This window comes from Patella vulgata, chromosome 1 (assembly GCF_932274485.2).
Source record: "Patella vulgata chromosome 1, xgPatVulg1.2, whole genome shotgun sequence".
NCBI lineage: Eukaryota > Metazoa > Mollusca > Gastropoda > Patellidae > Patella > Patella vulgata.
Window position 1 is genome coordinate 18,699,739 of NC_065879.2, and position 12,860 is coordinate 18,712,598.

Genomic DNA, 12,860 nt, shown 5'->3' on the forward strand with positions numbered 1-12,860 from the left:
GAGGTCATAATTTTTATCCGATTTCAAAAAACGTATTATTATATCACCGTTACACTCTAAGGACGACTGAGTTCGAATTTCGTGAAAATCGGCCCAAAACTGACAGACAAAATGGCCGCCCTTCGTTCTCAAATAGCGTAAAAATATGGTATATCAAGCTTGTGGACCCTATATAGGTCACAATTTTTATCCGATTTTGTTTAAACTTGAAATGTAAGTTTATAACCCGAAGATCTCGGTTCCTGTCGCTATTCGCGCATATCGGACCGTAACTTCACGAATTATGGCCCTGATTGTTCGAAAAATCTCGTTTTTAACTTGTGGACCCTATAGAGGTCTTAATTTTTATCCGATTTAAAAAATAGTATTATTATATCACCGTTGCACCCTAAGGACAGCTGAGTTCGAATTTCGTGAAAATCGGCCCAAAACTGACAGACAAAATGGCCGCCCTTCGTTCTCAAATAGCGTAAAAATATGGTATATCAAGCTTGTGGACCCTATATAGGTCACAATTTTTATCCGATTTTGTTGAAACTTGAAATGTAAGTTTATAACCCGAAGATCTCGGTTCCTGTCGATATTCGCGCATATCGGACAGTAACTTCCTGAATTATGGCCCTTGATTGTTCGAAAAATCGTGTTTTTAGCTTCTGGACCCTAGAGAGGTCATAATTTTTATCCGATTTAAAAAAAAACCGTATTATTATATCACCGTTACATCCTAAGGTCGACTGAGTTCGAATTTCGTGAAAATCGGCCCAAAACTGACAGACAAAATGACCGCCCCTCATTCTCAAATAGCGTAAAAATATGGTATATCAAGGTTGTGGACCCCCTAAAGGTCACAATTTTTATCCGATTTTCTTGAAATTTGAAATGTAAGTTTATAACCCAAAGATCTCGGTTCCTTTCGATATTTGCGCATATCGAATTGTAATTTCCTGAATTATGGCCTTTGATTGTAGGAAAAATCACTTTCGTTTTAGCTTGTTCTCTATCCATCTCTCGAAAATGTGGGCGTATCCTGCCTGGCAGCCACTGGTTAGAAAAATCTAGAAACATCCTAAGAAAAGCGGATTTAAACTTTAAATATTTCCATAATAGCAAAGCTAACATAGTGTATTCTCAGTTATGAAAGATATATTGAAAGCATACATTAGAATACATATCAACATATAAAACTGACTTTCTTCTGAAATATAGATTCCTAATTTTAAAACAAGTAGGGCCTATGATATAGGTCGTTAGCTGCAAATTTAACCAAACGATCTTTTCATTAATCCTATTTGTGTTATTTACAGTTGTGACAAACAAAAACAAATGCTGAATAATTGTTCCCTCGCCTCGTCGATAGTAGGCTTCCATACTAAGGACTTAACCGAAGAATCCTTGCTCATGGGCACTGATTGACTTCCGAGGCGACGAGTCGCGGCACTACAAAGCGAAATAATTGTATTTTGTCGACTTGTCGGGTTGTGAAGGCGACAAGTCGCGGCACGACAAAGCGAAATAATTGTATTTTGTCGTGTTGTGAATAAGTCGAAGGCGACAATTCGACAGAATTGACCCGACTAGTCGAACTCCTTACAATCATCTCACCAATAAACTTACTACTCTCAAGTCAAATATTAATATAGTTAAAAGCATTATACGCTTTAAAGGGTCCAAACTCTGGAATTCGTTGTCAGCCTCTTTAAAAACTTTAAATAACCTGAATCTTTTCAGGAAAAAACTTCTTTTTTTTACCTTAAATCTACTTCAAATACCTTATCTTAAAACCCTATAAGCTTATCTCTTGTGTTCTCCATATTATAAGCATGTACATATTGTATATTTGTTATTACATGTTATATCTATATGTATTCAAACGTTTTGTTATATGACCCGCATATACATGTACACACTTAAATTAATCTTTTAATTGATTTGTATATTTATTTTTTTTTTCTCTGTTGTAAATTATTGTGATGTGTTGTTTAATTTATTAGCTATATCTTTTGTATTATAAATTCTACGAAGGGCAGGATGTTAGAAAGGCTGTCATAGCCTAATCTTCAACCCTTCTTAAATAAAGTCATTATTATTATTATTATTATTATTATTAATATAGAACGGCCGCTAACAGCCAACATACAAACGGCTTTAGATGATAAAGCATGACGTCATTGATAACAATTATAATGACATCACGAATCTTTATCATCTCTAGGCTCAGTGTTTTTAGATTGGTTACCGTTTGTTTCTAATACTATTATTTTCCTAGTCATTTTCAAGGATGAGCGGATGGGATGCCTGGTCTCAACAATTATTAACTAGAAAAATAGAGGGTGTTACACACCATAGTGCCCAACATGGAGGCATTTATGGCCTTGATGGTAAATTATGGGCTGGAACCGATGCATTTATGAAGAAAAAGGTAGGCTAAAGAATCTTTAATCACTATGTATCCAATATCAGTTGAAGACCATTTTCTTTCTAAATGAAATGAAATGGGGTTTAACGTCCTGCTATTCTGTAACAACCGGGGTAAAGATGACGGACATACGCCATGTTGTATTCTATGTGGGAAACTTTTGCCCGGACAGCGGCGTTTCTGCCTACTCTTCATCAAATTGCAACTTGCAACGTGCACATGGGACCTCGCTATTTCATCCAATCCGAAGAACTTGACGCTCTTCCGTGTCAGGACCTCCCCTGGAAAATCCCGGGGAACTCTCCCTGTCAACCATTTTATAATAATAATAATAATAATATATCTTTATTCAAGTACTTTGTGGCCAAAAGCCAAAGGTACAAAATGTATACAATATAAAAGAAAAAAAAACCCAATACATAATTAATCAAAATAAATGGAGAAATCAGACAGCATAAATTACAGAAAAAATATACAATTTTATATTTATGTTGGTTATATTGATAGTAATTCTTCCCTTTTTTACATTGGAATAACGACTTCAATTTCATTTCGTTTGGTGATGAGTGGCAATATTTCAGCAGGAAGTTTATTCTAATATCTTGCAGGATTGGACAGATAAGAATGAAATGGTATTCGTTTTCAACACATTTCAAATTACAAATTTGACACATACGTCTAGAAACAGGGATATCATTTCTACGGCCTAATTCAATGTTAAGTTTATGCCTTGAACATTCTAAAATTAGCTAAAAAAAAATCGTAGTGACTGGGGTAGATGAATTTTTACGTAATTCTCACATTCAAAATCTGACTTTATGATAGAATAGAATGCACATTTAGTTGATTGGTTGATGTTTGATTGCCAAGACTAGACTGGCATCACGGAGACGTTGTTTGAAGATAAGCATGAAATGTAATATACTACCTACCCCTTAAGCAATCCACACATCCCCCAAACCATACTGATATAAATCATTCTTAACAGAAGTTCACCAATTATTTCTACCCGATAAGTCTTGTTTAAACAACATTGTATAGCCAAATTTCGGTAATCTATTATCATCCTTGAGTTGCAGTTTAAGAAAATATTTGATAGGCCTGCACATATAGTTTACATACAAATCATATCTACCACATTCGCCTCTAATCATATTTGCAAAATTTATTTTGTACAAACTCAACCTGTGGTCTTACTTCAAGTCCCCATAGTTCTGATCCATAATAAATAATAGGTGCTACCATGGAATCAAACAATTTAAAACCTGCATTACAGTTTCTAATCCCACATTTCTTTATTACATTAATTGCTTTTAGAGCTTGTTAGGCGAGATTTGTCCAACATAAATTCCATTTTAATCTGCTGGAGAAATTGATTCCTAAATATTTATAGTGAGACACAGCTTCAATTTCTGACCCCATAAAAAAACCCAACACTTGAATACAACAATATTTGACTTCTCTAAATTTACAGACACATTCCATTGCTTACAATAATTGTCCAAAACATTAAAACATTTAATCTGTCTTGTAGGTTGCCAATACTGTCAACTAATGACATCAGCAAATAATAGTGAAAATATATCTTCAATCGACTGATCTACAAAGATACCATTTCTACATTCTGATTTTAGTTTTAAAGCAAGCTCATTTATGAACAATCCAAACAAAAAAAAGACGCAGGATGCAGCCTTGTTTGACCTCGAATTGACATATTAAGAATTCCCCGGTTGCATGGCCATTACACTTGGCTTTACTCTTGGCATTACTGTAAATACTGTAAATAACATTGTAACCATATAAACCCATGCAAATTATGCTCTAACAGTATATTGATTCCGTCGAAGGCGCGTCTGAAATGACAAAATCAACATATAGGCGACCTCCTTTACAGTTACTCATATTTTTGTGCACAAGGCAGTTTAATACAAAAACATTGTCAATAGTTGAATATCCTTTCCTGAATCCAGCTTGTTCCTCCAGTCTCCACGATAAGCTGCTGCTCGTCGCAGCATTTTACCAGTCTGTTATGTAAAATTGATGCAAATAGTTTACTTATGGCACCAGGGAGTGACATACCCCTATAATTACTTGGTAGTGTGGGGTCCCCCTTTTTATGTAGTGGAACTATGATGCTAGATGACCAAGATTCAGGAAATTTACCCGTGACAAATATTGAATTAAACAATTTTGTTATAAGAGGCAGTAGTCACCAGTACTTTTGGTATTTTTCATTTTACTTAAATCTCTGACTATTTCTAGCTCACTAATACCTTCGTTTAAACAAGAATTATCCATAGTAAACAAGTTACAGTCACTAATACCTTCGTTTAAACAAGGGTTATCTATAGTACATAAGTTACAGACACTAATAACTTCATTTTAACAAGGATTATCCATAGTACATAAGTTACAGACACTAATAATTTCGTTTACACAAGAATTATCCATAGTAGCCTACATAAGTTACAGTCGGTATTATGATTACTTACTATCTTATCTAAGTCCAAATCATCTAACACAAGGTACAATTTTATGGATATACAATTACTGAGTTTGATACTAAGCGACGTTTCGAAGAGGATACTCTCGTCTTTATCAAGCATATGATACAAATATGTGAATTGTGGGCACATATATATATACGGAATATGCAACAAAGATAATAATCAAATGCAATTAAAGCAGCTTAACACCTTTGATTAAGGAGCCATTAGGAACTAAACCTACACAACAGAAATCTCTTACAGGGATTAAAAGGCGGTGAATGCTATATTTATAAAGATCAGTGAATTAACACTGTTAATAGAAAACCAATTAACCTGAGCTATAGATAAACAATAATATAAAGAGAAGTGTGTATGTATAAGTGGACAAGAGTGATGTCTGATGCAGGTGTAAAGGAAATAATAATAAATTAAAAAATTAAAAATTAAAAATAAAATTATAAAAATATAAAATACTGTATATTAATTCAATGAGCAGAAAATCATGGAAGATATTTAAAGTTTGTTATTAGACTGTAAAAATGGACGGGGGAAGCCGTAATTATATTGATTCAATATACTGAAAATAAAGGATAGTGAAACATATCTCCAGGCTATAAAAAAACTGGTTAAGTACTGAAAACGAAGATATGTAGAATGTATAATTAGAATGTGAAAACTGGATAAGCACTGAAAAAGAGACAAAATTATGGGAACCCATAAACTGGAAGTCCTAGAGTATAAAACCTATTATTGGAGTATAAACCTGGAAGAAAGAAACCGTAAATATATTATTTCTATGTATTAAAGGTCAATAATTGTGAACTGTATTTTGACTGTAAAACTGCAACCAAGATATGTAAAGTTTATAACTAGACTGTGAAACTGGATAAGCACTGGATTGTGTTAATTCTGAAAGCTAGAAAATTATGAGAGAAGAAGGTATTATTAGACTTAAATCTGGACGAGGGACACAGTAAATATATTCCTCTAATAAACTGAACCCAATAAATGGGAAATATATCCTCAGACTGTGAAGTTGGGTAAGAGCTGAAAGTCAAAGATATGTATGATGTGTAATTAGACTGTGAAAACCTGATGAGCGCTGAAATAGAAATAAAGTATTAGAATGAATCTATAAGTTGGTCATAAGCCCTTGGTATAAATAGTCCGACATCACGGTTTAGCTTGGGCTTGATGCGTTTTATATTGATGGCCTCAAGAAGTTTTCGGGTTTTCTTCTGTTGATGATGTACTGTAAGGGTTCTTGTTTGGTCCCACAAGATTGACTAGTTGGGTGGGGTAATTGTTAAAATTTATGAAGACGTTCCTTAAATGCTCTAATTCCTCGGGTAAACTTTCTTCATCACATATCTTGGTGGCGCGTCTGGTTAGAGTGGTGATGATGGATTTCTTTATTTGATGTGAATGATTTGAATTATAGTGAATCTATTGATCAGTGTGAGTTGGTTTCCTATAAACAGCAGTGGAAATATTGTTGTCAGATTTAGTCACTAATACATCAAGAAATGGGAGACTGTCATCCGTTTCTGTTTCCATTGTGAATTTTATCCTCGTTTGTCGACTGTTCAGATGTTGGAGTAGCGTATCTGGGTTGTCGTTTTGATTGAGGACCACAAATACATCATCGACTTTACGATACCAAGAAAGGGGTTTGATGGGGGAAGTCTATAATGCCTCAGTTTCGAACCTGGTCATGAATACTTCGGACAGTAGGGGCGAAAGTGGGTTACCCATGGGCAGGCCATGTGTTTGTTGATAATATTCATCACCCCATTTAAAGTAAGTGGCAGTTATACAGAGACGTAAAAGTTGAATGATATTATCAGTGGTTAGGTTGGTGTCCAGTGGGGTCTCTAATTCATTGATTTTCTTTTTAAGTATTTGGAGTGTCTGAGCTGTGGGGATATTAGTGAACAGGTCTACTACATCATAGGAAAGAATGGTGCCGGTTGATGGGACGGATGCCAGTTTATGGCAAAAGTCGCTGGAGTCGGCAATGAAGGACTAAAAGACGGTTAAGAATTTTGCTGTATTGTAATATACTGAATCTCGGGAACAAACCAATAAGCGAGCCTTAACCGGGTTCTTGTGAATCTTGATAGTGGCTCGTGCATATGGTGGTCTGGGGTGAGAGGGATTCAGATTATAGTAAAGTGCTGGTGTGATCTGCTTATTGTCTTTCAATGATGTGAGAAATTTTCGCAGCCTGGTTTCATGGGTGGCTGTGGAATCTTTCCTGATTCTTTGGTAGGTTTTGGTGTCTTGAAGTAGGTTGTTCACAGTATCCACATAGTCATTGGTGTCCATAATCACAGTAGCTTTACCTTTGTCAGCAGGGATGATGGTGATATTGGAGTCTGCTTTCAATTCTTTTAGTGCTAGCTGCTGGGATTTGGATAGGTTATTGGTTTGAGGTTTGGTTTTCAAAAGTATATTCGAGATCTGATGCCTAAGATAATCCACCTTGCCACCTGGTGCTAGTTGACGTAACCCCTTTTCTATATTCGTGATGTAATCGTCATGATTCTTCGGTCTAGAAACAGGAATGAATTTTAGGCCTTTGGATAATAAGGTGATTTGGTCATCGGTGATACATTGCTATTACTTATAAATATTTATACTATAAAAATTTATTTATTTATTTTTTTATTTATTTACTCATTTTAATATATGCACTTACTATGTATTACTTATTATAATACTTAGACCCTGACTCTAAACAATAGATGTGGGGAAAATGAGTTGTCTCCGTCGAAACATCGCTCAGTCATAAGCAGAAACTGTATTCCATAGACTTGTGGCCAGTATATAAGAACACTGAATAAAGAGCTCTTTTGTCTTCCATGTGTTGTAGGATATTTAGAACATGCTCTAGGCTAAAACAAAATGCCATGTCATGGTCCTACACCAGATTACCTATGAGACTGAGACGAGTGGACAATAGCTACGAGAACGTAGGTAAAAACGTCGAGCGGAGGCTTATGTCCACCCGCGATCGACACATTGGCTTCTTTATGAAATTGTATGCTTTTTTCTTCTGCAGATAAATCCACAGTCTTTCAAAAAGGTTGACGATGCCATAGCAAAAGGGGCCGCAGCTGTCAGTAAACTAGAATTTGGCGATAAAAAGTTCTTTGTATTGAATAATGACCCCGGTTCAAAATTTGTAATCGGTAAATCAACAGAAAAAGGGGCGGGTTGTACGATTGCAAGGGGCAAGTCGTGTAAGTATAATAATTATAATAACATAGATTCTTCGGAATGTTTCGATTTGGTTTTTATACGCCCACATTGAAATGTGGTGGTATATTGTCGTCGCCCCCGTCCGTCGTTCCGTCGGTCCGGCGTCCACAATTGCTTGTGTACGCTCTAGAGGCTAAAGTTAATCTCGTTTTGACTTTAAATTTATACACAGTGTTAAAGGTCATGAGACAAAGACCCCTATTGATTTTGAACGATTTCCGATAATTACTGCCAGGGTTATGGCCCTTGATCACTTTGATATATCTTGTGACGCTCTAATATTCGATTGACTTTAGATTTATACACAGTGTTTAAGGTCATGAGCAAAGAAGTCTATTGATTTTCAACGATTTCCGAAAATTACTGCCAGTGTTATGGCCCTTGATCACTTTGAAAATTATTGGCGACGCTCTAAAAGCTGAAGTTAATATTCGATTGACTTTAAATTTATACACAGTGTTTAAGGTTATAAGACGAAGAAGCCTATTGATTTTTGATAATTACTGCCAGAGTTATGACTCTTGATCACTTTGGAAAATCTTGTGGATGTTCCAGAATCCAAAGTTATCATCCGATAACCTATAGATTTTCAAGGATTTCCGATAATTACTGCCAGAGTTATGAGCCTTGATTACTTCGAAAAAATCTTGCGAATGCTTTACAGGCCAAGCGAGGTACCTGATCATTCGATTGACTTTAGATTGACACATACACAGACTTTAAGGTCTTGAGATGAACAAGTATATTGATTTTCAATTTGAACAGCTAAATCCATGGTATTATATGTTTGTATAATAATAATAATAAATTCTTACCCAAGATGTTTCTTTTTTAATGAACCAGCCAGAGACTCTGGGACAAGGTAAAGTACTCTATTCTCTGTAATGGAATATAGGGCAATGTATGAAATGTATATTTAAAGTGAAATACTTTAAATAGTTGATTTATGTATTTATATATAAAGCTTAGGTTAAATCAATAAATTAGATTAACTTAACCAGATTTCTTAAAGAAAAACAACATGGCCGCCACTTTAAACTCAAACTATTTACACAATGTAATATATATACATGTATAATATATAAAACTAATATTAATACATATAATCCTTGAGTGGCATTTAGCGATTGAACACATTAAAAAACACAACACAGTTTATATGGAAATACAATCACTGGTTCGACCAGTATTCTCTTATCGTTATCAAGCACAAATGATGATTTGTGCTTGATAACGATAAGAGAATACTTGTCGAAACGTCGTGCTATACTTATAAACCAGTGATTGTATTTCCATATAAACGGTGTTGTGTTTTTTTAATAGTAACACATACCTTTAAACTTCAAGTTTCAAATGTTTGGATGATGACAAAGTCAAATACTAGCACAGACACACAGTTGATGAAAGAAAACATCTGATATACTAATAATTAACTTTAAATATAAAACGTATACCAAGGTTGGATGAAATATCCAACCTCACACTTCAAGACTTGAATCAAGATTCTATCTGAAAAGTGAACAGTGTGATTTGACAGACAAACCCATAAAACCTTTGGGTCAAATGTAAATGAAACATCAGTGAGTAGAGTGAACTTGAACTCACTGGATACCTTTAAGAAGAATTAACAGAATAGGACAGTTTACAGATGCAGCGATGTGTGACATATTACATTAGCATTCTGACTATATTAAAATACCCATAAAATAAATAAAACCACTCTACCACATTAGCATGGTAGAACTAGAAGCCAAACATTTTTTTAAGGATTATCTGAAAATCACTTCACGAGTTGTATAAATGTTTCATTACCGACAAACGGAAAAAAAAATGCGACAACTCTTGTTGACTGCCCGGACGAGTTAGCTGTTGTGGCCGTATGTTTCGTTGTCTGGCAACCTACCTTTTTCGTTTTCCTCACAATAGTTTATTTGGGGAACAATCTTATCTTTGTCTTCTTACAATCAAAACTCTATCTAAAACATAGTCTACTGAGGCAAAAACAAAATCCAAACACCAACAAACTTTAATATGAACGAGGTAACGATATATAAACTTATAAATGAGGTAACATGTATACAAACTTATGAATGAGGTAACCATTACTTTATAAACGATGTAACATGGGGAAACCATATAGGCCTACAAACTTAAGAATGTGGTAACCATAACTTATAGATGAAGTATCCATAACTTATAAATAAGGTAAAAACAACTTATGTATGGGTAAACACAAACATATGAATGAGGTGAACACAAACAAAACAAAAATCGTTCCAAATACACTGCATGTCTTTGCTACCATGAATATGTAGTTTTGTTGTTCAAAATAGGTGAGATTATTCAATAGGGCATAAGGACAAAGTCTGTCGAAATTCAGAATCACGAGTTACTTCAACCCACCATCATGATTTAAAAGCTTCTGAGAGAGAGGGAGAGAGAAATGGGGTTTAACGTCCACTCGACACAAACTAGGTCATTTCGGGACTAACATATTGTTATATATAAGGGGGGGGGGGGGGGGAGATTTAATTATTGTTATTATTTCATTATCACTGATCACTGGTAATGCCGTGTACCATATGTTAATAATCAATCGTTACATCTTCACATTGTTTTATTATTGCATTTGTTAAGTAATTATCGTTGGTATTATTACGATATTAGTGTTGCCTTTGCCATTGTTGAAAGGTTTAATTGTTACTATAAATAGAACGAGTCGTACGCTCTCATTGTTTACAATTTTGTTTTGCCTAATGTAGCCTACTTACGTTGACGACAGCAAGTCGTATCTTAGATTATAGAACATCGGTACTTAGAGCCGGATTTGTAAGGCATGTCATGATGTATTACTATGCGACTGGATATAAGGGGACGATAGCAATTCAAATAATATCCACATATGAATGTATTGTTAGCGTGGGATGCTGTGTGCATTCGAGTCAGACGAGACGGGCGTAGTCATAGAAATATATAAATAGACTAGAATGGCCGTCACGTGACCCGCGACATGTAAATACGACCGCCATCTTTGTGCATTGATTCTGTTGACGTCGCGCGCGGTGAACTCAATGAATCCAGCTTCGTTTCACGTTACGCTTGAAAGAAAGAAGGGTCGTAAAACAAGTCATTGCCATACATCATACTCACAGGTTTTGTTCTACCAGTTTGTAAAACTTAATATATATCTTTATTCTTCAATTTTCTGGAATGACTCTCGAAGCGAAGCAGTTTATACTTATAGGCGTTGTAGGCCTACTGGCAGCCACGATGAAACATAACATATTACGTTACGGATTCCATGTCTGCATGTCCAAATTAACTTATTATTTTCATCTACAAATTAAAATCACTGGATGGATCGGCCATGATTTTGGTATTTTATTTTTGAATTTATGGAATCTCGATGATCGACAAAGCACACAAATAATATGCTAGTCCGTCCAGCGTACAGGCCTAGGCAGGCTCAAGTTACGTACGAAAGAATGTTTTCAAACCAGGCCGTCATTTAGGCCTATACTGCATTTTAATGGTACCGGTAGGTAAGTTATTTCCTTTTGTGTATTAAAATATTTCTTCAGTCCCTTTTTTATACAGACGCCCGTAGTTTATTATTCTGAGAGACTATATAAGAATCAAGGGTAGGTCAACCTACCTTTCCTCGGTTCTTTTTCAATGTAGCTACGAGAATATCATAGGCAATAGCTAAAATTTATTTAGTAAAAACGTTGGGATATGGGCCTATTGATGTGTTGAGAGATGAAGTTTGTTATCTATTTTTCAATGATGATGTAGATTTTCGCATCAGCTACGTTTACAACAAGCACTGCTCCGCCCCCCAACATTCCAGCATGGAGCTTGGGTTATTAATAAGCGGACAAATAATACCTCACCTGTTATATTTATCCATTCAAATCTGACCTTCTCAGTTATGAAGCAGTGATAAAATAAAAACAACATCATACCTTTACCAGTTTGGATTGAAGAGGCTCCATAGGCCTACCTCCCCCTTTCTTTCTTTTTTTTTTTTTTTCTTTTTTTTTGGTTAAAAAAACTGGTTAATTTTATTTTTAGTATGATAAATATGATGATGAAATCAATGAAGTAATGGGAAACAATTGATAAGTATTCAACATCTAAATATTAAAGTAGGCCTACAGTAAAGGTAAATACAAATATTATATTTATAATGCAGAAATATTCTCGAAAAATTTAAACTTGCAACCATAACCATGTGACAAAACTATATTTTAATATTTGAAATCTTGTCTGAGATTTCTTAAATATGTAACCATAACAACAACACATGCCCAAATGAAAATGTGAGCATATAAAAAGTCAAAAATTAATGCTTACACAAATATTCAAATAGTTTTCAAGTTGATTCGAACAGATTTTTGTTTTGATTTTTTGATTTCAATACTGTCATTTAAAAACAATATAAATAAATCTCATTGTCTTCTATGTTGTATGTAATAATAATAATTCAGTGAAATCAATTGAAATTAGCCATCAGTGAGACTGGTGTCCCTGCCGAAATCAAAAAAATAAGTAGATGACACATATTGATTAATTGCACATATCTTTTTTAAAAGTTTTGAGCAATCAAAGTGATTATCTATACTTAGACTATAAGCAGGAAATGTTCACAATCAAACTCAGTTAAGGTTTTGAAGTACCTGGTAGTAAAA

The 12,860-nt window shown here is 34.7% G+C and overlaps 1 long non-coding RNA gene across 1 annotated transcript in view; it reads left to right on the forward strand.

Moving 5' to 3' along the window:
- Positions 1-2,226: 2,226 nt before the first annotated feature.
- The window catches only part of LOC130014262 (uncharacterized), a 31,522-nt gene continuing 20,888 nt past the window's right edge, over positions 2,227-12,860 (forward strand). The window contains exons 1-2 of the long non-coding RNA XR_008789248.1: positions 2,227-2,419; positions 7,970-8,150. This is a non-coding gene — a long non-coding RNA (uncharacterized LOC130014262). The remainder of the gene's footprint in view (positions 2,420-7,969; positions 8,151-12,860) is intronic.